Below are 5,455 nucleotides of genomic sequence, written 5' to 3'. Positions count from 1 at the left end.
CCCCGTAGCTGGCATGGAATCAGCACACAGTACATGTGTGTTGAATGAAACTCTGGGTCTAAAGGTACTCTTGGTCCCCATAGGAATGAGTTTGCTCTGGAATAATTTTCCAGAGCCCTCCAAGAAAAGTGGGGTGGGGGGAGTGGCTCAGAGGAGTTTCTAACCCATTCTGGAAATATTTTACAGGCTTTAAGAGAAAATAAGGGTCACACCAACTTCAAGGAAAACAAATGGGGCTGGCAGAAACTATCCAGTGCTTTGATTTGAAGCCTAAAGAAAAATAAATTGCATTATCCTTGATTCTGGGCAAACTATGCGTCAAAGTGGAATAGAAATTTACATTTGTAAAGTAGTTTGAATAGTGTCGAGTGCCATTGCTATGGTTATTAAGAGAATCGAGAAATATTCTTTAATGAAAAATAAAGCAGACATCCTTGAATTTTAGTTTATAAAGTACTGTTTTGAGGAAGTTCTGTCAGGCTGTTTCTGCTGTAGAGGGTATTCAGGGAATACAGGTAGTAATAAATGAGTGTTTGTAGAATGGGTGTTTCTAAATTCTCTAAGGGTTATTCGGCTGAGTCCGGGTGTGGCTGGCAAGTTTGGCTAGGCCTAATTAATTAGATTCAGCCTTGTGGGAAACTTTAGTAATGACTGTTGGTATAAACATTTCTTGCCGCCCATTCCCTGGCTTGGCACCAGGAAGACATGAAAATGTCAGACATTATATATTCTGGAAGATATAGGGGACACCATGTGTATTTTCCCATTGGAAAATATTTCTCAGTCTTGATTACTTAAATACATGATGTAGGTTTGTGTGTAAGAATGTGCATTTCTCGGAATTCTTAGAGAAGTCTGCTGCTCAGTTTCTCACATATAAAGTGCCTGTAATATTTCATGCATCAGTGCCACGCCAAGGGGGTGGCTTGTGGGAGTGAGACCCCTTTCATCCCCATTAGTCACCTTCCCCAGTTCTTTAAATGGACAATGCATGTTTTCTTAAGCTTAACGTGCTAAAAAAGTGCAACTTCAAAGACAAGTCTTTTAGCGAGCCTCCACATCCAGGGGGATGGTTCTTCCCGAGTGCCCCTGCTAGAGCAATGTTCCGGTCAGCCCTGGGCCTGGTCTTCTAGATCTGAAGACACCGAAGAAAGCCGCCATAGCCGGCAGCCTGTCAGCTCTCTATTTCTTCCCTGTCGGACATACCACATCCCGAAAGTCATTCTTGGTTGCCTTTCATAGAGTTCCCTGCTCTGATCTCAGCAAGCACAGGGACCTAACTGTGGGAGAATATGGCAGCACTGGGTTGTCCTCTGTAAGACGGAACCCGTGGCACCGCGTGCAGGAGGATTTTTCTGTGTTTGCCAAGTGGTTTCTTCTCAGGCCCAGGCTGTACACGTGGAAACTTCCAAATACCAACACTTGGCAAAAGGACTCTTGCCCTCAGGGCTGTGCAAAGCCCTGACCCCTTAGACTGGGACATTTGAGCAGATACCCTTCGCCACAGCTTGGAAGAAAGTCAGTGCTGAATTGTGGGTGACTGGAGCATTCAAAAGTTTGTTTGAATCACATGGTTTCTAAGACATAAGGACCGAAATTGACCGGAAGGGCTCAAGGCGCTCCTCCTTTTCATAGCATATGTTTCCCAGACCCTTCGTCGACAAACTCTCAAAAAACAAATGAAACTACATATTTGTGTTTAAAAAATGTATAAGATTTTGAAAAGAGGTAAATGGTAGAATTCTGTCCCATTTAAGATTCTCCAGTATATATTTTTCCTTATAGGTTATGAAACATCCATCTGCCTGCCTTAGATTTTTTTTTTGTCCAGGAAATAAGAATTTTCCAACTAACTTAAGTTGCCTAGGGGGAAAAGGTATAGAGAAACACATACTTCCTGGCACGTGAATGAGGAATGATGTTATAATTCCCATTCATGTGATCCACTGAGATTGTTTCTGAAACAAAATGCCCTTTAATTAAGACAGCTGCTCCTTAGGATGGCTCATTTTGCCAAGCCTGGCTTAAAATCCTAACAAAGTGTGCCCTGCAAATAAATACCTAACAAGAACCTATGTATCAACTCAGTTTTCCAGAGCTGAGGGCACAGTAGTGAGAATATAGCTTTCTCTGTCGTTTCCGTATCTTCTACGTAAGTTTTCTGTGGACAGGGTGACCAGCGTGGCTGTCACCTAACCCTGAGACAGAGTTGTATTAGAAAAGCCAGTACAGGGTACTGTCTTAGTCAGCGTGGGCTGTCATGACAAAATGCCATAGACTGGGTAGCTTAAACAACAGAAATTTGTTTTTTCACTGTTCTGAAGGGTGGAAATCCAAGGTCAGTGTATCAGCATGGACAGACTCTGGTGAAGACCCTCTTCTTAGTTTACAGATGGCCATCTTCTCATTATGTCAGAGAGAGAAAGAGAGAACACGAGGGACCCACCCAAAGGCCCCACTCCAAATAACGTCACACTGGGCTTAAACACCAGTGGGGGCAGAGGGGCACAATTCAGTCTATAGCAGACATTACATCAGGATAATTGAAGTTTTTTGTCCCAGCTGAGGGAGCTTGAACAAATCATTTTACCTCTAAATATTTGTGTTTCCTCATCTGTAGCATAGAGGTCATTCTAGATGTGATCTTCTGGGATTTCTTCAGAAAAACTCAACGAAAAGCCTATTTAAATGGCCTTTATCACTGAGTTGGGTAAGGAGTGCAGGGCTGACAGACACCAGCCAGGCAAGGCGCAGGTGTTAGCACCAAAAGCTAACAGAACGCACGTAGGTTTACTCACCAGTCATCTGGAATTTATTGAGCCTCTACGATGAGCCAGGCACAGAGCTAGGCACTGGGGATACAACAACCAAGAGGATATCAACTCTCCCTGTCCTCGTGAAGTTTCCATTTATATATTGCGCCAAAAGGCTGGCCAAAGCTACAGGCTTTGGAAAGCTAAAGTGTGAGCACTCAATTAATCTTGCAGTTTAAAAAGTGTATTGTTTAATGTTTTCTCCCTTTGCCCAGTTTTGAGATACCCCAATAGTACAGAGGAACTGGAGCTGCCCAGGGTGAGACCAGCGGAACATGAGTCTCACCACACAAATACTGCTTGGCCCTGTCTGTGGCTGACATACTTGCTGTGTGGCTCTGGACTGCCAGCTTCCACTTTGTGCCCATTTCTTCATTGACAAAGCAGGGATGATGTTATTTGCCTGTCACCTAGGAATGAGTGTGAATCACCCAATTACCCAGCAGTCAGTTTGGAAAGGCCACTCAGACCGAAGAAGGATGAGTAAAGGAGTGAGCTTTGCAACTTGCCTCCGCCCAATGAACTTGCTGCCTGCCTTTCAAGAGATCTGCCTGTAATTACCTGAAGTCAACACGCAGCCGTACAAAGGTAAGAGGGAGCCGTCCAAAGGGAGCCAGGTGGCCCTGGAAAGAGACACTTGGGCAGGCTTTGGGAGAGAAGGAGCCCTTTTCACTCGACTTCTTATTCAGATCCTTCAAAAGAGGAATGACCTACCCAAGGTGGGCAGACAGTTTCCAGGCCTGATGAGTTTCCTTTACACAGACGAGAACAAAAAGTGACCCCTGGGAGGTATTTATTTTCTGAGAAGCCATGGGCAGCAGCAGCTGTGGGCACTAGGCCAGATACTTCAGGTGGAAGCTGCTATTACCTGAATTACCCCCAGCAAACTCTTTGATGCGGTGATGATGTCCGTTGTGCTGAGTAGGGTGTGGAAAAGGCAACTGTGTTTGGTCCTGGGGCTGCTGACAGGGTTGGGGGAGGGGTGGAAGTTAATGATCACATTTCTGTCCCCCCCACATTTTGTCCAGTGTTTTTCTTCACTTGAGGAAATAATAGATATTGTGATGAGATGATTTATAACGAATACAGTAACTTTTAAATGAAAGGCATGAGAGAAAGCCCTGTTGTCCTTTTAGTAACATAAAGATGCAAAGGTGAACTGACTCAGTGTGTCGTTAACACATGAAGATTGCCAGGGCAAGATGTGGCATTTCTAAGGGATTCTCTCCCCAAGACTTTTCCACAGTTTAAAAGAAAACTCTTTCTTAGCCAACGTGTTGTTCCTCCTCACCTCAGACTGAATGAAAATCTTACCCCAAGAAAAGTAAACTGTCCTAGCCAAAGAGGAAATGTTTTCGGTTTTAACTGTATCAATTGGGAGCTGGACCTCTCCCTAATTTGTGACTAGTGGCCAAGTGCCCACCCTTCTTGCCTTCACTCATCCTCTCCTTCCTTTCCTCCCCCTTTTCTTCCTCCCTGCTCTTAACCGTGATTAACAGGTTTTATGTAGTCCTTTAAGTAAAAAGTGATACCTTTTTGACCTCTCCTCTGAGGTGTTCCCAGTGTGTCACACACCTAGTGTGACTGAAAAGTAACAAGTCAGAGTTCCAGGTCCGGCTGTGGGAGATAAGTCTCCTCACTTTTTAAGTCACAGTGCATTGTTTCAGGATTATCAACCTCCAGGGCCAGGCAGGCGAGGGACCCAGTAGGGATGCAAGTGTGTGACAGGCAGCATTCTGGGCTAAGTTCACAGTACGCCCTGCTTCCACTGTGGCAAAGCCCTCCCTTCCACAAGGTCAGGGAGATAGATGTGTGTCATCAGAGGTGGGATTGGATGCTTAGCAACTTTCTGAGGACCAGGTGTCTGACTGCATGTGGGAAATTTCCTCAGAGGTTTCCTGGTGAATTCCTGAGGTGAGCAGGCAACAACAAAACAAGAAAACCAAACACCACGGCCATTACTTTGAGGCCCTGTGCTCTCTCTTCCTGGGCTCCAAACTTTGCAACCTCAGTGGGCACCTAAGAGCCAGGTCATTATGGCAGCCTGAGCCCCCAGGAGCCATCTTCTGCCCTGGCTTCATAAAATAAGAGCTAGATGATGCTGAATTCTGACGATGTCTACTCTGAACAGTCAGCAGAGCTGAGTCCTAAACTATGCTGGTGTTTTTCCTCCCTATTTATATTTTGTGCGGGGTAGAGTCATTCGTTAATAGGCTGATCTGCTTTCCATTCGGTGGTTAACTTATGAATAATAAACATTAGGAGCTATGAGTTTTCACTGGGAGTATTAGTACTTCAGACCAATGACTCTTAGATGAGTCTTAGATGCTAATGAAAAGGACCAGAGGTCACCTTGTACTAACGTGCTAACATCCACAGGTCTGTCCACAGGAAGCAAGAAGTCATGAATGTCCTTTGTACTCTCAAAGAACAGACCTTTCACCCAGTGCACCAGGCCCAGGATTTCAGCCTCATCAGCGCTTTCTTCATCCTGGGGAGGAGCTGCTCTGACACACAGCTTTCTGCACAAAACATGCAGTCTGGCTGGAGGTGGACATGAATCTACTTTATGGTGTTCCCAGTTGTCACCCTCTTTCTGTGCTCAGACCCAGTCCCTCTGCACTTTTTGGAAATATCTGTCT

Source organism: Rhinolophus ferrumequinum, chromosome 2 (assembly GCF_004115265.2).
Source record: "Rhinolophus ferrumequinum isolate MPI-CBG mRhiFer1 chromosome 2, mRhiFer1_v1.p, whole genome shotgun sequence".
NCBI classification, from domain to species: domain Eukaryota; kingdom Metazoa; phylum Chordata; class Mammalia; order Chiroptera; family Rhinolophidae; genus Rhinolophus; species Rhinolophus ferrumequinum.
Note: the sequence above shows the minus strand (reverse complement) of the source record.